At 49.6% G+C, this 27,403-nt stretch overlaps 3 long non-coding RNA genes across 5 annotated transcripts; 1 reads left to right on the forward strand and 2 right to left on the reverse strand.

The window, feature by feature from the left end:
- Window positions 1–1,391: 1,391 nt before the first annotated feature.
- Window positions 1,392–26,759, reverse strand: LOC116793910. 3 transcript variants are annotated; one of them, XR_004359629.1, is made up of 8 exons: window positions 12,053–12,161; window positions 11,420–11,598; window positions 9,829–10,017; window positions 9,302–9,466; window positions 8,601–8,835; window positions 6,938–7,066; window positions 3,129–3,180; window positions 1,392–1,642 (listed from the first exon to the last, which is right to left on the reverse strand). It is a non-coding gene; the product is annotated as an uncharacterized LOC116793910 (long non-coding RNA). The 3 variants fall into 3 exon arrangements; XR_004359628.1 differs by lacking the exons at window positions 1,392–1,642; window positions 3,129–3,180; window positions 12,053–12,161 and adding exons at window positions 3,899–4,568; window positions 26,749–26,759; XR_004359627.1 differs by lacking the exons at window positions 1,392–1,642; window positions 3,129–3,180 and adding an exon at window positions 3,899–4,568.
- LOC116793914 lies at window positions 1,776–10,744 on the forward strand. The gene is made up of 3 exons (XR_004359632.1): window positions 1,776–1,898; window positions 4,948–4,951; window positions 10,734–10,744. It is a non-coding gene; the product is annotated as an uncharacterized LOC116793914 (long non-coding RNA).
- On the reverse strand, window positions 23,097–25,836 carry LOC116793912. The gene is made up of 3 exons (XR_004359631.1): window positions 25,576–25,836; window positions 24,499–24,615; window positions 23,097–23,532 (listed from the first exon to the last, which is right to left on the reverse strand). It is a non-coding gene; the product is annotated as an uncharacterized LOC116793912 (long non-coding RNA).
- Window positions 26,760–27,403: the final 644 nt, after the last annotated feature.

Below are 27,403 nucleotides of genomic sequence, written 5' to 3' on the forward strand. Positions count from 1 at the left end.
GTTTGGATTAATGTTGAGGCTTTACACAAAGAGATTCCTTGCAGATTCCCATGTTGGCTGCCTTTGTATGTCTCTGTATGAACCCCATGAACCAGGTTTTGGTTACAAACCCTGGAGACAGACAGCTGCTCTTAGGGCAGTATTTCACCAGACCCCTCTCCTGGGATAGGCCAAAGGCAGCACCTTTCCCTTTGGGGTGCAACTTCATGCTCTCTTTACAGCTCACAGATCTTCCAGGCTTTCCTATTTGTCTCTGCCGCTCTCAGAGAACCTGTGTGGACACTTTCCCTGCCTGCACCAGATGATATCACAGAACTGGGAGGGGGTGTTTTAGTAGTGAGGTCCCTCCAACCAAATATTTCCTTCAGGAGAGCTAAAGCCATGACTACAGGGGGAACAGGAGAAGTGCAGCTCCTCCAGGAATTGCAGCTCCTCCAGGAATTTCCAGTACATGCCCACAGATCCTCATAGAGGGGAGAGACAGACATCAAGGTTCCACATGAACGCCATCTTGCGTTGGTAACACAGGAGGTGGTTGCATCCCCTCTCCCTTTCCCATAAGCTGGAGATGCTGCTCTCTGGGAGCAGGAGGGGCATCAGTGGGGGTTCAGCACAGCTGGGTGGGTGCAAGTCCAACAGGGCTGACTCTGAGGACAGAGCAGGGGCTGAGCACAGCAGAGCAGGGCAATGGCAGCACAGTCCTTGGGCACTGCCCCAACTGGGCTGAGCCCAAAGGGGAGCTGGGGCAGGGGTTGGTCCCACTCTGTTCATGAGAGACAGAGGACAGAAGCAAGTCCAGGGCAGGGAGGGCATCCCCACTAGGGATGGGGATGTTTCCAGGTTGGGCAGTCCCAGTGCCCTAGTGGCTCCATCTCTCCAGCATGAGGGTGATGATGGGGGCAGATGACAGGAGGAGCAAGGTGAGGACACAGCACAGGATCCAGATCCAGAGGGGAATGGCTGGCTTTGGAAGAGGGGAGGGTCACAATGTGGACAAGACATGTCCAGGAGGAAGGAATGGTTGGAAAGGGCTCACAAATCACCACTTGCTTCTGGGTGGGAGCACTATCTTGGTGGAGGGGTTGCTGCCTGTCAGAGAATTGCAGAGCTTGTGAATCTCACAGTGTCCTGTGCAGGGACCATCCCTAACACTGAGTAGAGCCCCCAGATCACATATTCATTGGATGAATATGGAAAGATACAGCTCATGCAAATCTGCCCTATTTCCTTGACATTGGTTCTTACAGGTATAGGAGAGACAGGAGAAGGTATGATGGGGAGAGGAAGCAGAAATGCCCTTAGACTTTATATACCCTGTTACGTCAGCAGTAAATTTTTTAGTAATTTTCTCTATATCTACTTTTTAGTAGGAGAGAATTTTTTAGGGAGAAAATTACTCTCAATTAATTTCCCACACACAAGGACATCTCACCATGTCCGCATTTATCTTGCCAAATTCCCCTTCTATGTTTCTCCCAGGGTCATATAATCTCGGTTCCCTACACCCCCTCCTTACAAAACTCTCCCTGCTGAGTCTTGGAGGTGATCTTGGAGGGCAGGAGCTGGGAGGTCACCTGGAGAGATGGCACAGGGATGGCCTGGTACAATTCTACTTTTTTCAGGGCTGCAAAATGTCTCAGATCTGGGCAGGGAAGAGTTTCCTCTTCAGGGGTTCATGTTGCCGGGACAGAGAGATTTCTCTGCAATTTTTCCTGCACTCTGTGGGCCTTGCTTGCCATGGAAGTGACAAGCTGTATTGTCTATACTTATAGACTGTGTGAAAATATGTGATGCTTATACTTGTTAGCTGTGTGTCTAATTATAAGGTTTGAGAACATAATATGTTTATAGAAAGAAAACCTTGAGAAACTGAAGATAATGAAACACCTGCAAATTTAGTAAAACCCTAAAAGTAGATTAATTAGAAAGAGGCTTCTATGCCAAGGATGATTTCAGATCGCGTGGACAGAACATCAGGTCCAATGAACTGGAGACAGGAGACACGTGCACAGACTGAGCTATCCAATCATCTTGTTATGAGCATGTACCCTGAGCAAACTAAACTGTATAAAAGTTAACTGATCTAAATAATAAATGGACATATGCCAATCCTAAGGGTCTGTGAGCTTATGTTCGTGCCTCCCCATCGATAGGTTCACAGTCACAAACCAAAACCAACCAAACCAACCCCAAAGAACAAAGCTACTGGTGGAAGGGCTCAGAACAGACTGCTCACAGGTCAATATGGTTGGCAAAATGTCTATTTTTTAGCGTCTTTTGATCCCTTAGAGATCTCTTCCCATAACTGTTCCTTTATAGCGTCCCATGTGGACACTCAAAGGCAGCTTGAGTGGGGATTAGTTCCTTTGCTCTCACCCACTCAAGCAGTTCTTTAAGGGCACTGGTATCATAATTAGGCTCTCTTAGAGAGATTATAAATTGGAGGAGCTTTTTCACCGTCTCTTCTTCTTTTGAAAGCGTGGGCCCCATGCCCCTTCCCCAGTCGCTCACCTGGCCAAGGCGAAATTCCGCTTCACCGCGCACAGCTTTAGAATTCTTAGCGCCAGGGACAGCGCTGTTTCTTCGACTGCTTCCCTCAGCCTCCTTTCCGTTCGCTTTTCATCCCTCAGAACGGCAAACGAGGAGTCCCTGTTTCACAGGCACCAGTTAGCGGTGGAGGGGCTCGGAACAGACTGCTCACAGGCCAGTATGGTCAGCAAAATGTCCATTTATTAGAAGAAGAAGAACATTTATTATATACTGCTGCTACACCTGGACATGTGATTCTTCTTCACACAGCACTGGACACATAAGAGAAACATACTTTGTTGTCCGGTGTTAATTGGAGCATTGCAGGTGTCCGTAAGAGATGAAAAAACTTGTTTAGTTTTCTAAGACTTCTCCTTGACCTTGGCAGGGAGCCTTCTTCTCTGAAGTTCTAACTTCAGAGCCTGTAGCCATGTTAGCTACGCAGCTTCTTTTGCTGTTTGTGCTTTAGCTATGCCAAGGCAAGGCCCTCAAAATGCAGTACAAATTGCTCACCCAATTCTGCCGTCTACACAAAGCCCCTATTTCTTCCCATTTCCAGTCACCCACAGCTCCATTTATGGACCTATCCCGGTACTCACCATCCCCTGGGGAGCTGCAGATGTCCTGGGCCATCACACTGGCACCTGCACCCTGGGGCACAGAGGGTTTTGGTCAGAGGGGCGGCAACCCAGCTCAGCCCCGTGCCCCCGTCCACGTTCCTACCTGCAGAGTCTGTGCTGGGTGAAAACCTTCCCACCCACGTGGCTTGATACAAGGGGTTAGGCCCAAGAGAGTTAACTAAGAAATTTGGGCCTGCAAACAAGTTATCAACATCTAGAACGATCTGTACCCGTTCTGTTCTACTTACTGGACCAAAAGCTTAAGAGAACAGTACATGAACATGTAATAGGCCTAGAGGCAATAAATTAGGGATACAGCAGGATCAGGTAGACATTTGAATAGGAGAAATAGGCCTGGAGCCAGGGCCTTTTCCGAGCTTCAGTGAGCGGGTCAAGAACAATGGAAAAGAAGAAAGGTCAAGCTGAGGAAGAGGAGTTAAAGCCCCCAGCCCCATGGAGGAAGATAGGAAGTACCCCTCGAAATGGGGTGCCAAGAGAAGCACCGCCCCAAGCTCCGCCTATTCTCCGCCTATTTTTAATATGTATTGATAGATGTTGTAATGGTTTGAATATGCATTTAATCACATCTAAAAATTGTATAAAAGTGCTGATTTTCTGAAGAGCCGGTGAGCAAGTTTGTCCAGCGCAAGCTGGCTTGCTCCCAGCGCTGCAAATAAATACCTTTGCTGCTCAAAAGATCAAAGCCTCTGAGCAGTTTCTTAGACCGACTTTTCGGATTCAGGCTCCATCCTGAATCTCCCTTGTCTCCTGTTTGACACCTCCCCAGTGCAATTTTGGGTGAGTCTGTGGTTCCAGGTGGATACCTCTTGCTCTCAAAAGGGCTCCAGAATATATCAGGTCCCACAATATAAATCCCTCAGAGGGGTTGGAAATTGCCCCCTTTGCTCAGAGGTCCATGGGAGCTGGAGGAAGCAATCATCCTCCTGCCCTCCCCAAAGCAGCTCTGTCCCTCATTGCTGCACAGCTGCTCCACACACCCTTTCCCTGGGTCCTGCTGTACTTTGGGGGACATGCTGCCATTGGGTCAAACCAGGACAACACTGGGGGGGGGAGGTTGCAGGGGACTGAGGGACCCATCTGGCTCAGGCCAGGCCTGACCCTCCTGCTCTGATCTCACAGCTCTGACAGCAGTGTCCTCAGGGAGGAAGTTCTCTGGCTGTGCAGATCAACGACAGCTGAACGGGCTTGTATTGTTGACACAGTTAGGGTTTGCACGGCTTGTTTTCTCATAGGCGCAGGTCTCCGAGCTGGGAGAGCAGGTGAGGCTCTCTCAGGAGGAAGGACTGACCATCACAGCACTGCCAAACATCTCTGATCAGAGCCCAACCCTTCATTTCTCTGTCTCAAGGCAAAAGCCATTCTGTTGGAGCCTTTCCTCCCTTCCAGTTCACAGATGATCTGGGGAACATCATGGGAAAGGAAACAACAAGAACAAATTCAATTTGAGTAAGTGTGTTTTAACCTAACAGGGCAGCAGTGAAGATGTGTAAATCCTAAGCCTGGTGTTCTCTTTTGCAGTTGTCCTGAGCTCATGGGAAGGACAGCGGGTGCTGGACTCAGTTGCTCACACACAAACCTCTCATGACAGCAGAGATGCCCTGGGCTGTCCATCCTTATACCCCCAGAAGGGCACAGCTCTGCTCCACAGGAGAGCTGCCTCACCCTTGGGTTTGGGGTCACTGCAATTTAAGATGTTTTCAGGTTGAGGAGCCAGGACATTTCTACTTTCAGCTGCTCCACTGCCCTGCAGGAATTTGGGAGCAGAAACTTTGGCCAGGGGAGTAACTCAAGGTCTATTTAGAGAATCACATTAAACTTCTGAAAACTTCCCTTGGGAGAAGGGTGTTCCAATGCAATTCCACTTCTCTCCAGAATATGCTCTCTAAGACCATGCTCTAGGCCATGCTGGGAAGATGTCAAGGAAGAGGAGAGATTCAGCAGCAAATGGAGGCATAGGGTTTGTCCACTCACAGGAGTTTCTTGCTGGGATGACTTTGCTCAATGTATGAGCCAAAGCTGCCCAGGTCCAAACAGCCCCACGTCCAGTTGGCTGCTCCCTGCCACCCTCGTCTTCCTGAGAGGAGAACAGACCTCATCCCAGCTCCCAGGAATGAGGGGCGTTTGCTGACATCTTCCAGCATCTCTGATTGACAGATGCACCCCCAAAACTTTATTGCTGAGGTAGCAGCTGCATTGGCTGTACCTAATCCTGGGCAACCACCTGCAATCGGCCCTCCTGGAGCAGTGGGGCTGGAGCAGATGAATTCCAGAGGTTTCCTCTGCTCTTTGCTGTGTTTGTGCAGGCTGTGTATGGGGGGAGGAAAACCCTGGCAGTGGGGATGCCGGAGAGGGAATGAGCTGGGTTGGTTCTGGTTTTGCTGTCAGTAAAACACTCCTTATAAGGTCCTGCCAAGGTAGGGGGTTGGGTTTTTTTGTGGCAGTAAATCTGCATTATATGGGAAATCTGTTGTTTAAATGTGTCTTAAAATGGCTTTTGGTGGTCTTTGCAAACACATGCTTCTTCTTCCCAACACCCCCCACGGTAACGTTATCCATGCAGGAATGTCCTGGGAAGGTGTCCTGAGGTGTTTCCCATTGGCCTTTGTTAACCCCTTCCTGTGATTGGGTGTTCCTGTAAGCCCCTTGAGTGTTCTAATTGGTTACCCTGTGAATCCTCCTGAACCCTATAAATGTAACATCCCCAACAATAAACTCTCTCTTGCCTCCTCTCCACGCCCGGTGTGCTGTCTCTGTGCCTGCCATGGGACCACGTGCGTGGGGGGAGGGGAGGGCACCTCTCCCCTCCAGCCTCAGGGACAGAAGAAAACCCTGAGAAAACCCCTGGAGTTCCCTTTCCCCATCCTTCAAGACGTCGGAATGGTTCTTCAGATGGAAATGGAACTAGAACTGGGCCGCCCCATGTCGTGGGTGGGGAAAGGGATCCAGATTTTTTAACCATGTGATTTATAATAAACAAACACACAGAATGGAAAGATATATTCAAGAGGCAAAGGAGTGACTTTCCTTCTCCTCTGTCCCCAGCAGTGACTGCACAGTTTCACTGACCAACTGGTTCCCAGGGCTCTGTTCCTGCTGGATTGGCCTCATGAGTCTTCCTTCAGTGCAGCCAAAACCTCTCCTGTTTCAGTTCTGAAATCTTTGTTCCTATAACTGAGCTCCCAAAAATAACTTTGAGGTCCATATCAGAAGAAATGACTGCATTGCTCATATGATAAGGTTGTGTTCACATCATCTTTACAAATTCCCAGGATGACAATGATTACTGAGGGCATGGTAATTTCAAAATAGACCTCCTGTGCTTGGCCGAAATCTTTGCCCTCCCTCCTCGTTTTAGAGCTTTTCCTGCTTCAAGCACCATGTGCAGTTGCTGTAGGAAAGGACATGTCTCCCGTGAGCCTTGTGTCCCACTGATCAGAGCTGGGCACAGGATCTCTTGGACACCCACAGGAAACCCAAGTGCCACTGGAAACCTCCTTGCCCAGGACTGGATCTTTCAGGGTGGGATCACACGGTTGCCCAGGTTCAGCCAGGAATTTCACTCCAGTTCAGGCAGAGATCGAGGACATGACAAAGGTGCCTCTGTGGTGCCACATCCCCTGAATTCAGACACCTGTGCGGGTCAAGCATATCCAGTGCACATCCTAACAGTACCCTGGGCCTCTCCAAACTGGCATTTGGAGGCTGAGCAAGGTCACACAGCTCAGATCCTCCACATTTTAAGATCAGTCAAGCCCATAAGAACATACCTTGTCCTTCACTAGTCACAATTCCTTTTCCTGAAGTCAAGGCTGATCCCTGACCAATATGATTGTCTGCATTTGAACTACTCCAGTCAGGGGCAGATGGGGAAGGTTTTGCACAGGTGATCACAGAACCTAGGAGAGAACAAGTGGAACAGACTAAGCTGAAATGACAGTTTTTATTGATTTACCTATTACAGGTAAATCCCTATAGATTTTCAGTCCTTTGTTTTTAAAGAGAATGCAAACCAAGTTCAGAGACAACCATCAAAGCAGCAGCAAAAGTATCTGTCCTAGCACACACCTACACCTAGAGCATTCAGAAAGGAAACTTCTCTAGACTGCCTTCCTTCTAGCTAGCGGGAAAGTTTCTTTGAATATCTGCAGTAAGTTAAAAGTGGCATGATATTAAGAAAGCATGGAAAACGCTGTTGTGCAAAGACAAACGCGATGCTTTAAAGCACAGACAGACCCTGTCAGTGACATCCAAAACAGGAGAAAAATCCTCTGCGTATTCAGTGTGCACAGAGGGATTGCATTACAGCTGAGTTTCACATTCCCTGGACTTGACAGGCAGGTCTGCAAAAATCACTATGGAAATGCTTGCAATTTGTTATTAAATACTTCATCAACTTCTCTCCACTACAGCCTAGATAATGTAATACAATGAGTATTGTGAAATTCAAACGGTAATGATAAGCAGTACGAGAAAAGCTTCATTCTGACAAAATACCGAAATGTCTCTCTACGAGTGCAGTCACAGTGTCCAAATGCCACAAAGAAGTGACGTTTTAGTTCAAATAGCTCAGCACCATACATTCCTCCAGCAAAAATTCAAATTTGGTCTGGTCTAGAGCTAAAATTCCACTCCAGTAGTTTTAGGATCAGCAAACCCAATAAAATTAAACAATCCTCCATTCTCCAATCCAGCAAGAGACACTTGTGTAATAGTTTATAATATCTGCCACAACTGGAGATGGAGGGAGGGACAAAAAAAAATAAACAGAACTATTCCACAAGCACACTCTCTAGTTTCTCCACACTTCTCTCTCATGGAACTGAACTGTCTCTCTTAGGGAAACTCATGGAGAAGCCAAGCAAATCTCCATTAACTCTCCAAGTAGCAGAGGCCAAGCCTCAGTCAGCAGCAAGTCAGTAACTTTATTGCTATTTCTGTGCTACGATCAGCTGCCTCCTTCAATATTTCCTGCAATTAATGGTAAATCCTTTACACGTGTCATTTCCAAAATGCCCGCTCACAAAACTTGGCTCTGCTAGTTGTTAAATCCAGGCACCAGGTCGTTACCAGGTATGACCTAAAACTGACTCTAGAAACTCAAATGCACACTGGTGTATAGTTTTTAGGAGAGCTTTAAAATAAAAAAAATAATTAGTTTACACACAAATCCTTCTGCAGTCCACACTGCAACAACTCCAATTGCTCACTAAGAGAATTACCTAATTTATAACATTGAACTGTATAACCTCACTGCTTATAAATGTATTCACTGGCACAAAAAAAAATAATTGCAAGTAGTGAGACTTACATCGCAAATAACTCTTTGCTTTAAAAACAAAGAAACAAAAAAAAAACTCCAAACCACCAAAACAGAGCAGTTAGGTGAACCAAAACATGTCTGGATAAGAACTATTAATCATAAGCTCTTACCTGCAGGAGCTTTAGCTTGTGAATGGTTCCCAGCTCCCGCATTGGGCAGAGTTTGTGATTTTAGCAGCCCCTCGCTGCCCGGCAAGGCTCATGTCCCACCTGAGAATGCTGCTTTCACCAAAGTTCAGGTCTGGAAGCATATGTGGTGTAGTAGAGGACTGGATAGAAGGACCTACTGCTGCCACTCCCCTTGGAGCAGAAGCCACCGGCTGTGGTGAATTCCATCTGAAGAAACCTTTGGGGAAAAAAAAAAAAGACGAAAATGTAAAGAATTTTATGCCACAGTATCTGTCCAGAGCTTGAAACAGAAGTCACAAAGGACAAAACAAGTAGTAAATGATACCTCAATATTAGAGGTTTTTTTGAAAAAGTTTTAGCATTATAACTATGTAATTAGGGTTTATTATATTATAATAGAAATTATAAACTTAAGGTAGAAATAGCAAATTAAAAAAAAAAAAATCAAAAAAACCTTAAAAAAAAAATCCATGACAACATAAGAAGAGTTCTTGCCTGTAAAGAGTAAGTAGGTTAAACACTAATGTACCATGAAAAGGACTTTAATAACACAAGACTTCCACTACATATGGATCAAGACAACAGGTCTAGCATCTGCACAGCCTCCCCCACAAGCAAGTTTTTACTTAAGACTGTCCAGGCAACAAAATTTATGTTGTTGTTAGGACATCTCCCACACTTACCGGCACATTCTCTCCCTGGGACAGAGTTGCCTTTCTCTTCCCCAGGCGCTCTGGCAGTTCACTAACACGCTTCTCCAGCACTGCCACCTCCAACTTGTGCTCCTTCCAAAGCTCCCTCTGGTGCTGCAGCCCGGCATTCTGCTCCTGCTTCACTTTGTTCCTCAGCTGAAAAATTCACCAAGCAGTGGGGCAGGAGGGGAAAGCAAGGAAAAGAAAAACAAATGAACTTTCAGGAGAGGGGACAGGAACCCTACAAAGAGAAAAGCCGTTGAAAAAGTGAAGTTATGTTCTCTCCAGTGAAAATATTGGTTAGTCTCCAATTTGCAGAAAGGAAAGGATATGCACAGTGTGCTCCTTCCTCCCTTTCCCTCGAACTCGGCACAATCACCCCCCATCCTCACACGCAGGCAGCCACACGGGCCCAGCAGGAACAGGAGCAGTGGCGTTTCTTTCCAACGAGCTCAGAAAAGGACCCAATTGTCTTTAAAGCCCTTAAGAGTTGGGGTCACAAGCCAGCTTTCCATTACCTGCAGCTCCTTGGACACGCAGTGGGTGGAGCTCAGCTACAGGTGACAGGTTGTCATGGTAACCACCAATTCCTCGGCCCTTCCTCAGCATCTCTGGCAGCCCAGGCAGTTCCTCTGCTTTCGGCACGTCCAGCGCCAGCTCGCGCCGCTTCGGCTGCAACAGGCTCTTCAGCTGGTCCGCCTCCTCCGCTGCAAAGGACGAGAGAGCACAAGAGCTGCTCTGAGGAACAGCCCAGTGGGCTGCTCTGCTCCCAAGGCAGCGCTGCAGGGCACCCAGAGAGCACCCTGCCGGCCTCCAGAGCGGGCCACACAGAGCCAAACCTGCTCCTCCCCCAGCACACAAGCAAAGTCACCGGCACCATTCTGGACATTCGGTCTCCTCAGAGCACTGAAAGAGAGGGAAAAAGAACATTTGGTTCACTGTCCCAAGTACGGAAACAAACAAAACCACAACACTAGACTGAATTCACCTGCAGAAGCCCAAATTCACCGAATGCCTGCTGAATTCAGCAGGAAGACACTCACTCAACCACAAGGCATCATTTCAAACTCTGCATTTAAGCCCTAAGAAGCCAGTAACAAAACACTAAAGCTGTTTCATTAAACATAGACTGGGAGGGCTTTTTAGGGTCTATTACAAGCACCTGTCATCAGCTGCTCCCACTGCCAGAATGGTTCTAGCCCAGAACAAAAGGTTGAGAAATCAATAAGAATTCCAGCCAGTGCCAAGACTAGACCTCTTGGGGACAGTGCCAGGAAATAGAGTCACGTGCTCCAAGATCTTGAAGATCCAAGATCTTAAAGGCATCCTTAGGCCTCTAAACTGATGTTGATTTTGTGCAGAACCCAAACAGAAAACAGATTCTCCCCACAGAAAACCTCCTTTGCTTTATCTCGATGGAAAGCATGAGGCTTCCTACTAAAACAACATATTTATATTTCCCCTTAACAAACCAATATCTTTATGCGAGGCAAGCTGGCAACAAGTTTTGCACAATATGGAGAGAGGATGAAAAGCTAGGCAGAAGACATGTCGCTATTAAGTCTAAAATCAATCTTTCTCATGGCATCATTGTGCTGAGCTACAAGTACCCAAGTCGGACTGTAGCAAGCCTGACCCTGGGCAGACTGGCATCGCTAACGAGGAAGGAAAGATGCCGCCAAATATGGGGCCATTAAATTGCCTCTGGCATAAAAGGCAACCTGGCTATTGGGCTAAGCTTTGCTACAGGCCAAGAAAATAACATTCTAAATGGGCAGGGTATTGACATCGAGGATGGAAACAGCTACCGTGGTACACAAGATATTCAAGGCAGGGGAAAAGCCCACATTGGGAATAAAGAGCAGACATGCTAGGCTCCAAATAGGGTGCTTCCACGGCATACTTTAAAATACAGGAAGAAAGCATATTTTGTCCGAGGTAATTCGTGAGTGTTCTTGGCGAATACAAGATGTGAAATGGTTCTGATCAACATTGCCTGGAATGCTGTAAATAAGTCCTGCGAGTCACCGAAATCACCTGCAATTTCAGAGTTCCAAGAACTGTATTTCGTGAAAAATCATGGGCTACTTTCCCCGAGCAGCAACTCACCTCATTTCCCAACGCTGAGTCTTTTCTGCTCCACGTGGCCTTTCAGGGCTGTCACTTGCTGAAGTCTGGCTTCTTGATTCTCAGAAAGTTCCTTTAAGTGCTTCGGTTTCTCCTGCTCAGCAGCTTTGCCGTTGCTGTCGCTGCTCTTGCTGCTTCGGGAACTTCAGGTTTTGTGGTTCCTGCAGTCCAGACGAGGACTTCTTAAGTTATTGTTTTCAATGGGAAGGTAGGAACAGAAACAAGCGATCCCAAAACTTCAAACCCATCCCCACAGCAGTCCAGAGCAGCTCGAGCCCAGTCTCCTGCCTTCCCAGGGCCGGGCTCTTCTCTCTGCGGGGCACCTACCAGCCGGCCACTGCCCTGCCCGGCGGCCGAGCGCTTCAGGCCCGGCCCGGCCAACGCCCGCGCAGAGCGGGGGCGCTTCCAAGCCCGCCCCCGACCGCCGGGCCCTGCCTCGCAGTTGCCGCCTGGCGGACACGGCCGGGAGCGGCACTGCAGCCGCGTGCCCCATCTCGCCCCCACCCCCAAGGACCTCAAGGACTCCTGGAGCGCAGATTGACAAAAATAAACGTCCTGCAAGACCAACGTTGCCTTTCGGAAGTATAGGCATTTCTTCCTATAACCTGCTCTTACCTAGGAAAAGCTGAGCAATTCACAAAGTTGCTGTTTGTATCCCAGCTTCCCAAAGGATTTCTCTCTCTTGGCAGCAGCAGCAATGCTCCACGGGAAGCCGTGACTGAGGTTGGGAATTTACACAGAACAAGCCAGAGCATTAACTCAGCACCAAAACACTCCAATAAACCAATTTAGAGTCACCTTTGTCTCTTCTCCCCATGTAGGCAGAGCTTTGGGATTCCAAGGCAAATCCAGAGACACTGAGAAGCAGCAGCCCCTCAGCCCCACCACTGCCTCCCCGGGGTCCCCCAGCCAGGAACCAGGCTACCCAGCCCCTGCTGTGCAGCACAGCATATGGGGGATGACTTTTGGGACCCCTCCCTGGCCGGTGCAGAGCAATGTAGGCATCGGGGCCAAGCCCTGCCCGGCCCCCAGGCACTGCAGACAGTTCAGCCCCAGCAGCAGCAGCAGCAGCAGCAGCAGCGGGCTGTTCTGCCTCTTACTCCCCTCTCCTTTGGAACTCAACGGTGAGGAACAAGCCCTGAGCAGACAGCGTGGGGCTGGCCCCGGGCACAATCAGCACCAAGCAGCAAAACCTGGGCTCGCCAGAGGCCTGGGCCTTCCTAGTTCAGGCTCTGGGCTTCATTTACTTTCTTCTGCTGCAATTCTCCTGCCCCGGCAAGTGTTAAAAGACAGACTGCCCGGTGAGATGTGCCCTAAAAGAGCAATCAATTCCAGCGCCAGAAAATCTCAGTGCCACACTTAGAAACCCTTCAGCGAGGCCCCTGGAGAAGCCAAGGTAAGCTGTGATTACCTGTAGACCCAGGGAACCGAGGAGAAGGTGGGGAACGAGCGGAGAGCAACCCCCCCCCAGCTGCTTCTCCTGCAGCCCCCACGGCAAGTGCAGTTGCCCTGGGATTTCATGCCCCCTGTGTCTCTTGCGAGCTCAACAAGTGAATAAGCAGGTACTGCAAGATACGCTTCCTCTATACCTGAGGCAGCCCAGACCCTCCCCGAGGAACTGCAATGCCAGGGCACATCTGAACATGGCCCTCCTGCCTGCCGCTCTCTCCGCCCCTTCTCCTCGCGGCGGCACGCAGGTGCGCTGCCCAGAGGCAAGAAACTTGCCTGTCGGTTCCCTTCCTGCAGTCCCCGATGGCCGCGGGAGAGGCAGAAGAGCGGCCGCGCCCTCGCCGGGCCCCGCTTACCCGGGACGATCTCCTGGAGAGCCTGAGGTTGGATCTGCCGCCGTGGGTCGCTTCCGGGGGGGGAACGCGGCGGCGCAGCCCCGACAGCACTTCCAGCGCACGGCGGGACCGAGCGGGGCGGGAGCGGGAGCGGAGCAGAGCGGAACAGGGTGGCCGGGGCGGCGGCAAAGCCGCCCGAGCATCGGTCCGCTTCCTGCCTGGGGTCCTCGCTTGTCAAGCCGCGCGCCGCGTCCCAAGCGGGGCTGCCCGCTCCGGTGCCTGCCGCTGGCGCCCGGCGCCGCCGAGAGCCCGCCCTGTCCTCACAGCGAGAAGCACAGCAGCGAGACGGCGCTGCGAGCGCGGGGTGGAAGTCCGGGTCGGGGTGGAGCTCAGGCAAGATAGACGCCCTCTGAGGCAGGGGGCCTCGCGCTACCATCTTTAGTGTTGTCCTGGCTCATTTCCGGTCCTGGAGCGCCATCTTTACTCGGGCTTCGCGGACTTCCGGGTCAGGGCCACCATCTTTCTGTACGGCATTGGAGGACTTCTGGTCCGAGGGCCGCTATCTTTCTGTGCGGCCTCGCAGGACCTCAGGTCCGGGGGGCGCCATCTTTGCTAAGGCGTTGAAAATATTCCGGTCGCTCCCACTCTCGGTCCCAACTTTACCCTTTGAATGTCCCTCACTAATTTCTACGGTTTTCACCTCAAAATCTTCATTTTAGTCTCCCCCCCGCGCGGCCGCTCCTTCCCTGCTCGGTGCCGCCGGTTCGGCCACCTCCTGGCGGGCCCCCCCCCTTGAGCAGGCCTCCGAAGGGCCGCCGCCCCCTCCCCATTCTCCGCTGCTCTTCCCCTCTCTCTCGCTCTCGCTCTCGCTCTCTCTCTCTCTCTCCTCCCGCTCTCTCTCTCTCTCTCCTCCTCTCTCTCCGCTCTCTCTCTCTCTCGCTCGCTCTCGCTCTCGCTCTCGCTCTCGCTCCTCTCGCTCTCGCTCTCGCTCTCGCTCTCTCGCTCGCTCTCGCTTCGTCTCTCGCTCTCCGCGCTCGCTCTCGCTCTCGCTCTCCTCTCGCCCGCCTCCGCTCTCGCTCTCGCTCTCGCTCTCGCTCTCGCGCTCTCGCTCTCGCTCTCCTCTCGCTCCGCGCTCTCGCTCTCCTCCGCTCTTCTCGCTCTCGCTCTCGCTCTCCGCTCTCGCTCTCGCTCTCCGCGCTCTCGCTCGCTCTCGCTCTCGCTCTCGCTCGCTCTCGCTCTCCCGCTCGCTCTCGCTCTCGCTCTCGCTCTCGCTCTCGCTCTCGCTCGCTCGCTCTCGCGCCTCGCGCTCTCGCTCTCCGCTATCGCTCGCTCTCGCTCTCCGCTCTCGCTCCTCGCTCTCGCTCTCGCTCTCGTTCGCTCTCGCTCTCGCTCTCGCTCTCGCTCTCGCTCCGCTCTCGCTCTCCGCTCTCGCTCTCGCTCTCTCTCGCCCTTAATTACCACGTGATCAAGGGCGTCTCACAATGACTGCGCATGCACCGACGCCGCCAGCTTGGGGGGGGGGTCCCCCCCAACGTGACCTTCTGGCTTCTCTTTCTTACTGAGGACGCCTCACCTGCTTTTATGGGGTCCCTCCCATTCTGGAGCCCTTCCCTGACATTTCTCGGCTACCCCTCCACTTTTTCGGGTCCCTGGGGTTCCCCACACACGTTTTGGGGTCCCCTTCTCACATTTTAGGGGTGACCTCCAATTTACGGTTCAGAGGGTGGGGGGTGGAAGTAAACGGGGTGCCCAAGAAGAGGTTTTTTTCTCTTTTATTTCACTTTTTATTTTATTTCCTTTTTGGTTTTCTTGCTTTTATTTTTTTCTTTTGTATTTTATATTGCCTTTTTTATTTCGTTTATTTTTTATTCTCTTTATTTTCATTCATTTTCTTTTATTTCTTGTTTGGTTTTTATTTTTTATTTCTTATTCCAGAGAGGGAAACACTGCAGCTCCTCTACATGAGAGAAAGGCTTCCCTGCTCTTCACTTAAACACAACACCTGGAATTAGTGCCCTGGGAGCATGGTCCGTTCATTCCAGGACTGACGCTCACTCAGAAGGGTCTTTGCCAGCATCAAATGGAGATTACATCGTGGTCAAAGGCAGTTCCAGTAGGACAGGATGCTCCTGGTCAAGGCGACCTGTCTGTGGAAGTCAGACCAGTGAAGATCTGTAGGGATTTTCAGGGGGATACTTCCAGGTTTTATTCTAAAGAAACTCCAGTTCTTTCTGGCACCGCTTGCTTCAGTCTTCCCTTGTTGGAAGAGGTCACTTAGTCTTTCTAGGGGCCAGATTGCCAAAGCCCGGCCAATCCATTCCCTCCACACCTCCACACCCCCCTCGCACTCAGGGGCCAAGGGGCAGCGGCCTGCCCTGCCCCTGAAGGCCCCGGGGCTGGCCTTCAGGCCATCTGTCCCAAGGCTGGAGTGATCCTGCCATCATCTTGTGGCCATGAGTGGCACAGAAAGCCCATGGCCAACAGCAGTTCCAGGCAGCTGCAGGCAGATGTTATCCCTTCCCAGCTTTTTGGGAGTGGGGGGGGAAGGTGCCTTTCCCTGTCCAGCAGGGGCAGTCATCCCCGCCGCAGAGTCCGCCCCGATCCTGGGCCTTCTTGGAGACAATTCCCCTGTCACAGCCCACTTCCTGCAGAAAAAATTTCGGGTTTAATGCGGGTTTTGTTGTATTTTTAAATTTTTATTTTATTGTTAAATTTCGTTATTATTCTCTTGAAAGCCCGTGGAAGGCGGCCGCCCCCCCCCCCCCCCCCCCCCCCCCCCGCCCCCGGCCCGTCGCCGCCACTGCCCTGCCCGGCGGCCCCGAGCGCTTCAGGCCCGGCCCGGCCAACGCCTCGCTCCGCGCGGGCGCCGCTTCCCAGCCCGCGCCGACCACCGGGCCCTGCCTCGCAGTCGCTGCCTGGCGGACACGGCCGGGAGCGGCACTGCAGCCGCGCGCCCCGCCCCTCACCCCCAAAGACCCCCGGAGCACAGACTGGCAAAAATAAACGTCCTGCAAGACCAACGTTGCTTTTCGGAAGTCTTTCCTTCATTTTTAAGAACGATAAAGGGCCCAATCAACAATAAACGTTATTTCATCCCTTTGCTAATAATAACCCTGCAGCTTGCCTTCCTTTCTGCACTGACAGCAGACAGCTTCGATGCCCTGATGGAAACACTAGACAGTTCTCTCCAACGTTTCTTAAAACCTCCTTAATCTTTCCGGCGGTAAACCCCACCCTTTTCATTTGATCGAGAAAAACCAAACCAAATCAAACCAAGAAACCCCACCATCTGACACGGGTCACAAGTTACAGAAGAGACTCCAAGCCACGGGAGGAAAGCTAACGAACAGGTGAAGTTTCAAGGAAATCCCACGTCTTCCAACATCCTGCTCGTGTTGCCTATGCTGCCCCCTGGATATGACCCACTCTCAGGCATCTGCCCAGCAGCAGACACCACCGCTACCCTCTCAAACAGCGGCACTTCAGCCACAAGCCACCACGGTTCCAAGAACCACAGCTGTAGATTGCCGTGCCCATCAGTGCTCCCAGCAGTCAGTTTACACTTCAATAGTTCACTAAGTCTGCAGGAGGGCTTGCAGGACCTGAAGGCTCACGCTACTGTGTGGCACTCACTTGGTGTCTATGGAACCATTCTGCCACTACGGAATGTTTTCTCCTAGGAAACACACCCATTACACAAGTTACACATCTGACCAAAAGGCAGCAAGTGGCCTCCAATCCCACCAATTGTCTTCTTGCTGTCACCACATCCTTAGCCTTAGAAGGCAGGGGGAAGTCTACAGCTGTTGAAGTAGTTGCTGGGAACGCCATAAAACACCCTTTCTTTGGACTGCCCAACGGCAAGTGCTGAGGGCACCCCCCAGCTCCTGCCCAAACATCCTGTCCTGTCCCCATCGATGCCAGGAGCCCGCAGCCTTGGAAAACACACGTGCCCCGGCTGCAGCTCCCAAAGGATGACGCAGCTATTCAAGCGCACGCCCGCGGGCAGGGGAGCACTTACCTGGGGGGCCGCCGGCCCCTCCAACTCCCCCCCCCCGCGGCAGCGCGGCCCCTGAGCCGCGGATGCCCCGCTCCCCCCGCTGCCGTCCCGCGGCCGCGCCCCGCCACAAGGAACGGACGGGCAGGATCCGGCAGTACCGGGACGCCAGGCGCGTGCACCCGTGCACCGGCAGCAGCGGGTGCCAGTTCTCCCCGGCAGGCCCCGGGGCGGGGGGGAGGGATTCCCTCCACCTGGCGCAGCCTCGGAGAGGTGGTGGCTCTCCGGAGCACACCTGGAAGCAATGCCGCCTGCCCTCCGAGTGGAGGACAGCACACCTGCCGTGACTCCCCTCTTGATTCAAAGAAATCTGTGCCAGTCTTGCTCTGCCTGGCCCTGGATCAGCTCTGCCTGCGCTGTCAGTCCTGTGTCTTGGCACACCAACCAAATCAGACAATACTCTTCCCACAGAGGGAAAATCCTGTGTGGAAATACATCCTGTGTTTGCACTCTCCCTGTGCTGAACAGTCAGTAAATATGCAGTAGAATATTTATATGTTTTTACATATATATATATATAATAGAGAGAGAATATCAGCTGGAGATGTTTTATGATCTGGAGCTGGTTTTAAATGTGTTTTCCCTCTCCTTTCCACCCTCCTGGATCTGCCTTTTCATGGTATTTTTCCTTGTAGCCCATATTAAGACTTTGTCAGGAATATTGTCCCTCTGTCACCTATTCCTCCCGTCCTGCACCCACTGATGTGTCAGCCAAGCAGAAATGTTTCCAGCTTCAGGTGCCTTAGAAAAGAAAAAATGGAACTTAGTGAAGCCACGACTGGAATCACACTGTGTCCTCTTAAAACAGCCCATAGAACAAAAATAATAAAATGTGTAGTCCCTGTTTCTTCTTAATGTGTCCATGTGTCTTCTTAATTCAACATAATGCAAGCAACATGATGAGAATTCCTTGTTCTTTAGGGAAGTTGGAAAGTAAAGTAGCAAGTTTCCAATCTTGCAAAAAGAAAGAAACCCCCCCCCCAAAAAAACACATACAAAAAAAGAAGATACACACAGTATTTTCTTGGAATATCCCTGTAAATGACACTTCAGCATTCCCACCCTCGGGCAAAACATGCCCTTTGCTCAATATGCAGGAGCCAGACCTATTTTCCATGAGTATCTAAGATATGAAAGGCCAGAGAATGATCCATGAGAGGAGCAGTTTCATGTCTCACTGGCTGAGTGCTTTGGGCTTCGCTATGCACTGAATACAAATCAACTCAAAGCAGAATTTCAAACGGTCTCTTTAGGGTGTCAGAGTCCTTCCTTATCAGATCCCCTACTGGGCTGCAGGTCCTGAGTGATCACAATGTGGTTCATCCTAGCCTTGGTTTGGTAAGAGTTGTGTTTAAATATCAAATCTGAGCCCAGACAGGAAGTTTTCTGGATTTCCAAGAGTTGAAAACTTGCCTTGGATTTTCCAAAGAGCACCTCTCAGGCTGGAAAATCAAGATAAGAGAGAGCAGAGGAATGGCCAGCAGGCTTGGGCTCCTAATTACAACCCTGTAATCCACATATGCATAGCCTGAGGCTCCAGCAGTCACAGCCAGGGAGGAGGAAGGAGCCTGAGCAGCACAGAGGCTTTTTGATGTGCGTTATAGTCAGGATTTCATGTGGGTCAGATAGTTACCAGGCACTGATGGACTGGTTGGTTTAAAGCACTCAACACATCTCAATATCCACTCAAAATCTCCTGCAGCCTGTTCCTTCCTGATCCATGGCCTTAAGCACCAAGCTCAGGAGTAGAATTTCTTCTGTGATTGCTGTTTACCTCCTGTTTTCTATTAAACAAGAAAAAGCATCCAAATGAACAAGGGTAAAAAAAAAAGCCCAAACCCATAAAAAGCACATTATAAGCATCACTAATCCTGGCCAAATTGCTACAAACCTTCCAGAAGTAGCCAAAACTAAATCCAAGCTCTGAAAGGAGGATAAAATTGTTTGTTTAACCAGCTATTGATCCAGTCTCCTCAAACTAATTAAATTATTCATCCTGCTTCTGGCAGCACAAGACAAAAGAGAAATCATATCTAGCTTAAATGGGAGTGGTGAATGGACCCATCCCCATCCTAGTTCTTAGGAAGGGTTGGAATTGCATCCATCTCCCTATACTCTCCCTTCCTACTTCCTTGAGTGATTCCCATCCCAGTTCCTCAGCTCCAGCTCTGCTGAGCAGCACATCACTGTGAGCTTTCATTCCCTTTGTAGCCAACTCCATTTGTTGCATAATTTATGCCTTAAACATCCCTAAAAGCAGACAAGATGGTTCTGGTTTGTAATGTTTCTGGTGGAACATGACAGGGAGCAGGGTAGGAATTTTGACAGGCCTTCACCCACTGCAGGTGCTTGCTGACACAAAGGCAGCAGATCTGGGTCTTCTGGAGGACACCCTTGTCCCCCACAGCGCCACCAGCCTGGCATTCCTGGGATTTCTGTCCCACCATGATGGCCAAACCTCTGGGCTGATGATCCAGCAGAGACCAAGGGGGGAGCTGCAGCTACAGCGAATAGAATCACGGAAAAAAGACCTCTGAGATCCCCAGACCCAACCATCAACAACACCTCCACAATGATCACCACTAAAACATGACCTCAAGTGCCACATCCACACATTTTCTGAGCACTTCCAGGGATGGGGAATCCACCCCTGCCCTGGGCAGCTGTGCCAGGGCTGGACAGCTCTTTTCATGAAGAAATTTTTCCCCAATATCCAATCTAAGCCCACCTTGGTGCAGCTTGAGGCTGTTCCCTCTCATATCGTCCCTTGTTCCCTGGGAGCAGAGCCCGACACCCACCCCCCCCCAGCTCCCCCCTCCTGTCAGGAGCCAGAAGGTCCCCCCTGAGCCTCCTTTTCTCCAGGCTGAGCCCCCCCAGCTCCCTCAGCCGCTCCTGCTGCTCCAGCCTCTTCCCAGCTCCGTTCCCTTCTCTGGACTCGATCCCAGAGCTCCTGAACACTGTGGAGTGTCTCCAAACCTGGTCACTGTTTGCAGGGGGTGTCTGGAGCACACAGAACAACCCCACAGCTCCACTGAAACCTTCGTACACTCACCTACTTCTCAGTGGTGTGGATACAAGTCCATTTGTCCTGAAATTGTCTGCTCCTCTCCCCAAACCAGTTTGGACCGAGATTGTTGAGAGTGGGATCAACTGGAAGAACTGAGCAAAGCAAATCCTGCAGCTCAAAGCTGGAAATGTGGGACTGTTCACATCCATCCCTGCCTGGAGAGCAATTCCCTGCTTGACATACAGAGAGGCTGCCAGTGATAATTGTTTAATAAAACCTTCAGGTGAACACACTGCTCAGGGAAGGTCCAGCTGCTCACATGGAGCGTTAAACCCAGGAGACTGATTTTTAGAGCAGGGACCTTGATCATTCCTCAACCACCTCAAAACAGTGAATTCCTGGAAGGCTCAGTCTGGTATTTTCAGATTCCTGGATTCCTTTTGTACCTATGCCCATTCTCTGAGGGCTTCAGGGCTCTTCCTAAAAATCATTCAGCAACAACAAGAAGTCATGTTTCCAGCTCTGTGCAAGGAAAGTGACACCTCATCCTTCTCTTATGGGAATCAAAGATAACGAATTATTATGACAAATGTGCTCCTTGATGTCTAAATCAGTTGTACATGTGTGCAAAACCTCCTGGGGCACCAGCCCTGGGGCTCTGTAGTGCTGGCACCAGACTTACAGGACAATATTATTTTGGTTTAGGTTTGTGAAAACATTTTTGAACTTTATCTAAATAGGAAATAATTCAACATTCAGTATTTTGACATCTCTGTGAGCACCTATATCTCCTCTGACTGGAGAGACACCTCAAACAACATGTCAGTGCCAGAGAAGCTTCTTCTGTAAACACAGACCCTCAGCAGTTCTGGTCCATCTTGTCCACCTTAGAAAATCCAGCTCCAAGACAGAACAGTGCCCACCTGACAGGCAGCCACACAGCTGCCAATTTTAGTCCATAAAAATCACTCTCTCCTGGAAACTCTGTGGCAACAGCTTCGAGCAGTCACTTAACCTTGGCAGCGCCCTGGGATGTTCTATTTTTGGAATTTTAAAACATGACCCCAGCACATCTAAGTCCTTTTTCATCCATAGAATCCAGAGCATCTCACAGATTTGTCATCACCATTACTGTGTTTTTCAGCAGAGAGGGGCCTATTTGTTGCACAAACACTCTGCATTAACTCCTGGATTAGAACTGAAGGAGGTGACCCAGCAGCACCCATCCAACTGCCCGTTCTCTGGGGGCTTCAGGGCCCCTCTTAAAAATTGTTCAGCAGCAACAAGAGGTCAAGTTTCCAGCTCTGTCAAGCGACACCCAGATAAACGAACTGTTCAAAATCATTCCAGAAATCAGTCTCAGTGCTGGGAGCAGAATATACTTTGTCCATTCTCCCACTGTTTATTTTCCTCCCTGACCTTTTGGCTTCTCCACAGCTCCTACAAACAGCCTGTCTGTCCTCTGTCTTCACATCCTCCCAATTTTTCCTTCCTTGCCATGTCCTCCCAGTTTGCCCTTAAGGTAATCTGAGTAATCTGAGCAATCTGAGCCACCTTTCCAAGTCAAATTTTCAAACACTCTTGTCTCTCTGACTTATCGCTCTGGCACTGAGGCAACAGAGTTGAATGTAAATACTGACTCCAAATTCTCTACTATTTAGAGGGATGGAGACTTGGAGCATCCTGTGATCCCTCCAGTCTCTCTTCAGACCTCCCCACGCAGGAACAGGCTGCCTTCCCCCAGGAATGGCTCCTCCACCTGCATCCAGTGTGTTCCCTCTGTCCTGACACAGGTCCTGTGTTACCAAGGGCTGGAGCCTTTGGTGCAGTCCAAGATCCAGGATTAAAAAGCACCATTTCCCCTCTGCTTCACCTTGCAGAAGCTGCTGGCAGTGGGCCAAATCCACAGAGAATTCCTAACAGGGCCATATCCTTCTGTTGCTTCCAGCAAAGACCACTGGGGCCCATATTCCCAATGGAGAAAGCAAGAGAAATTCTGCATGGCCTTGCTTAGAACTAGGCAGGACATGTGGGATGTTTTCCTCTGCTCAGTTGTTTGTTGGATGAAATACTGACGCCTTCCTACAGGACAAAATTCCTCCCGAAATTCTGCCAAGGATCCTGGACTGACAGCACTGAGCCTCGGAGGAATTTCCACATCCAAATGGTCCAACACTAGAAAAGTCTCTTAATGGTGAAATGATGAAATATCTGCCCAGAGAAGCTGTGACTGCCCCATCCCTGGAAGTGTCCAAGGCCAGGTTGGACGGGGCTTGGAGCAACCTAGGCTAGTGGAAGGTGTCCCTGCACATGGTAGGGGGTGGAAATGAGGTGACATTTAAGGTGCCTTCCCAACAAACCATCCCATGATACAACATAAAAATTAAATGGAGCTGCTGGAGAGAATCCAGAGGCAGCCACAGAGCTGCTCCGAGGGCTGGAGCCCCTCTGCTCTGGAGCCAGGCTGGGAGAGCTGGGAGTGATCACCGGGAGAAGAGAAGGCTCCAGGGAGACCTGAGAGCCCCTTCCAGGGCCTAAATGGGCTCCAGGAGAGCTGGAGAGGGATTTGGGACAAGGAATGAAGGGACAGGACAAGGGGGAATGGCTTCCTACTGCTCTCTGGGCAGGGTTAGATGGGATATTGGGAAGGAATTCCTGGCTGGGAGGGTGGTGAGGTCCTGGCGCAGGTTGCCCCGAGAAGCTGTGGCTGCCCCTGGATCCCTGGAAGTGTTCCACGCCAGGTTGGAGGGGCTTGGAGCAACCTGGAGGTGACACAGAGACAGGGACAACACCTGGGGCTGTCCCCTCTTCTTTGTGTAACCTCACAACCAGACCGTGGCTCTCCCTGGTTTATCCTGGAGGCAGCAGGTGAAGTCTTGCTATTCCCAGCCACATTTATTTATTCCTTTCCTCCAGTCTCCATGAAAACAAGTTATGATATTCCCGCTGCTCTAGGAGGTCAGGCTGTGCTGGAGCTGCTGGCACAGAGCAGAACAAATGCCAAACCGAGAGAAGTGTAATTTCTCTGCAAAGAGCAAGGAAATAATTGGCAAGAGAGTTGAAAAGCACTAAAAGTGAGAGGCCCGACCTTAATACCACTTCAATTATTGAAGAAGATTGTCTTATCTCTGTGTTTGGATGGGTCTGATCAAACCTCACACCGCTGAGGGCATCTCATCCCTGTGCACAGTCAGAGCAGACAGGTTGGATCCACTGGGGACCTTTGGATTGCTTTTTATCAGCCTTCCTGGAAAGAGGAGCAAGGAGAAAAAAACCCAAACAAACCAGGTGCTCTGAGCTGAGCCTGATCCTACAGAAATCAGGGCTATCAGGGGAGTTCAGGCTTGGCTCTAAACAAATAAACACAGAAATACAGATAGTCCCTGTGTGCCATGCGAGGCTGAGCTGGAGATGGGGATGGTTCTGCTGGGAACCAGAACCAGATCCTGGGATTAGGTCACAGAATCATTAAGTTTGGAAAAGACCTCTTAAATCAACCCAGCACCATCCCCATGTTCAGGACCATCACACTCCCCTGAGCTGTTTGAATTGTGAAGAATGTGAAATGTCCTCCCTTATTAGTTTATCAATACCATTATTAATTCCGTTAATAATCACAGGACGATGGAATGCTACCACAGGAATCCGCTCTGCAAACTAGACAAATATGAAGTTAAAACCCATCTTTCGAACAAGGACTGTAGATGTTGGAGGGAAACACTGGTGTGCCTCACCTCCAGTATTTTATGTTTCACTTCCAGCATGTCCATCAGCCCCTCCCCAGGGGAGAATGGGGAATGCAGGAGCTGATGGGAATGTCCCAATAGATCTTCTGTCTTTCCACCCACCTGATACACCTCATTTGTAACCTCAACCACAGTGATCTCCTAACCCGATTCCTTGGCACAGAGTGCACTATTCCTTGTGCACATCTTGGGCTGGAGTCCATCTCCATAGGGAATCCTGGGAGAAGTCTCCAGTACACTGTCACTATTTTTAAGAATCACAAACTCTGTTTTCACAGCCAGAAAGAACCTCTTGAATCATTTAATCTGATCTATAACAAAGATCATAAACCATATCCTTGACACAACCTCTTGTCTGAGCTCCAGCACAAAGTGTGGAGGGTGAACCCAACCAAAAACTGGTTCTAAGAAAGAATAAAAAATAGTAAATAATAATAATAATAAACAAGAAATAATGAGAACCATACCTCCAGTCTTGCTTCAGCTCAGATGAAGTTACTCATTGCTGAAGAGCAAAGTTTTGTTTGTGCCCAGACTGCCCTGAAGCCACTGATCCCTGTTTGCCAAAGTTAAGCTTCTGAAGCCTTTCGGTAGAAGAGGAAAAATCAACCTGCTGACAGAATTTGCTGCTGTATTTAACAGAATAAACACGATTGTGGTGGGCATCTTGAATATGTAATTGTTTTGCTGCAGCCAAACCCTTCCCACTGCTCTGCCCTGCAAAGGCTTTTACACCTGTGCTCAGCAAACACTGGAATTCTCTCAGTGCAAAATGGTTCATGGTCTCAGAGCAGATGAGAAGCTCTGAATCTTTAATAACCAGGTATTCAAGAAGATAATATTTTTGGCAAGTGAAGTAAAGAGTTATTAAAAGTTTTCAGCTGTTTCAAAGTCAACATTGGTCCCCAAAAATTCCCAGAAGGTGCTGGAGAGCTTTCCCAGAGGCTGCCTGAGAGCCATGGGGTTTATTTTCATTGAACCATAGAATCCCAGGATGGTTTGGGTGGGAAGGACCTTAAAATCATCCAGTCCCACCCCGTGCCATGGGTGGGACACCTTCCGCTAGCCCAGGTTGCTCCAACCTGGCCTTGGACACTTCCAGGACTGGGGCAGCCACAGCTTCTCTGGGCAACCTGTGCCAAGGCCTCAGCACCCTCCCAGCCCAGAATTCCTTCCCAATATTCCATCTAACCCTGCCTTCCTTCAGCTTAAGGCCATTCCCCCTCATCCTATCCCTACACTATTTTCTTTTCTTTTCTTTAATGAGGAAGAACACATAAGGCTTGCAGGTTCCATGTGCAAGTGGTTTGTTTCCTTGGTTTCTGGCCAAAAAACCAAGATGCCATTGCTGCAAATGTCTTGACCACAAGGAACTGCAAGTGAACTGTAAGGGTTTGGGGACAGGTTTGTGCTGCATTTTGCACAGAAGATGCTGCAGCAAGTACATTGTATTGTGTATGGGATCAAATGTATGTTCAAATGATATCATTCCCATGGGAAAGTCCTGCAGAGTTTAGTAAGGAATTTTAGTAAGGAATACAGACCTCCTGAGCAGTTGAAATGATGCTCCTGAGCCAGGTGAGATTTACACCAGCTTTGCACCTCCTCCATCTTGCACCAAGCTGTGCTACAGGACTGGGACAGAAGTATGCCCAAGGCAGCACATCCATATGGATATATTCCCATATATGTGTATTGCCCTGGAGAAAAGAAAGAATAGAGGAAGAAATCAGCAGTAATTAGAGGTTTAATGTGTCTGAGCCTTGATTTAGTGTCAGTCACCAACCACAGGCAGCAGACGAATGAATTAAAATGGAGCCAATTTGTGGCTGGGTATTTATTAGCATTGAGATAATATTCCCCATCCATCATATCCAAGGCATGTTCCAAAGTGCTCCTGTGTCCTGAGTGCCCAGAGGCCCTGTAAATCCCCTTCTCTGGATCCTACCCACAGTCAAACACATCCATCTGCATGAAGACATTCCTTGTGATGGAAACAAAGATCCAAAGGAGTCATAAAAGTGAGAGTCTGCAGATGGAGACAGAAGGAATCCAATCCTTCCCTGATGTACAACTGGGATTTATAACCTGCCCAGCACAGATTTGGGATTATGGGAATAAAATCACAGCTGCCACTGAGAGAGATAATTTGAGAACACCTAAAAATTCTTTATTCAGAGGGTGGGGAGGCCCTGGCACAGGTTGCCCAGAGAAGCTGTGGCTGCCTCAGCCCTGGAAATGTCCAAGACGTTGGAGCACCTGGGCTAGCGGAAGGTGTCCTTGCCCATGGCACGGGGTGGGACTGGATGATTTTAAGGTCCTTCCCACCCAAACCATCCTGGGATTCTATGGTTCTACCAGAGACTCTTTAGCAGGGCAGAGAGGGAGAACCCCAAAACTATGGAAAAGGGCTTTTAGAGGTTCTAGAAAGGAAAAATTAAACGCAACAGTAAAAAGATTTGATTCCTCTCTTTATCCAGAAGAGAAATAACCATGGAGGGTACCAGGTTTAGAGAGGTCTGAGGGAAAGATCCCTCCCAGCTCACTCCTTGGGAGCACTCTACGCTGGAAGGAGCCTTGTTTGTGCCATTTCAATTTAATTTTTAATTTCTACAGGGCTATCACTGTGCAAATAACAGGTTCTTACCATCAGCCACTGCACCGTGGAGAGGAGATAACACAGAGGCTCATGGCTCCACTGCACTCTTGGAAAGCACCTTGTTTTCCTCTGATTTTCCTCTCCAGCTTCCCAGAAATCTCATCAATTTTTGATTCAATAAACCCCTAAGCAAGGGGCTGAAATTTGTGATATAGGAAATTAAACATATACTTAAGCACTTTGATAAAGCAAGGCCTATAAAAATTAAACAGTAAATGAATATTTTCAGGGAGGTTTCTACTTTGCTAAAGTTTCAATGAGTTTTGACCTCTCATCCCACTTTCAGCATGGGAGACGTGTTATAAAATCTTACACCATTTCCAGGAAAATATAACTTTTTACCTACTGATATGGTTTGAAGCTGGCTCCCTGCCAAGTCTCCAAACCTTACCACAAGAAGTCTTCCCTCCCCCCCCCCCCAAACCTCAGGGAGAAGAGGGGAAAAAAACAACCAAGAAAACTGAAACGAGAGAGAGAGAGGTAAAGCAATATATATATAAATATATTTACACTTATGTTACAGTTATATACAACTGAAATATATATACAATTTCACAAGGGAAAGGGAAGGGGGAAGAGAAAAGGAACAAAACAAAAATAAAATATATATATATATATATATCCCGATTAGTAGCTCAATATCTAGCAACTAAAAGAAATTAGCAAAAGAACTATCTTACTACTCTCCTTGGGACAACAGAAAGTCACACTGG

Source organism: Chiroxiphia lanceolata, chromosome 14 (genome assembly GCF_009829145.1).
Source record: "Chiroxiphia lanceolata isolate bChiLan1 chromosome 14, bChiLan1.pri, whole genome shotgun sequence".
In the NCBI taxonomy this organism is placed as follows: domain Eukaryota; kingdom Metazoa; phylum Chordata; class Aves; order Passeriformes; family Pipridae; genus Chiroxiphia; species Chiroxiphia lanceolata.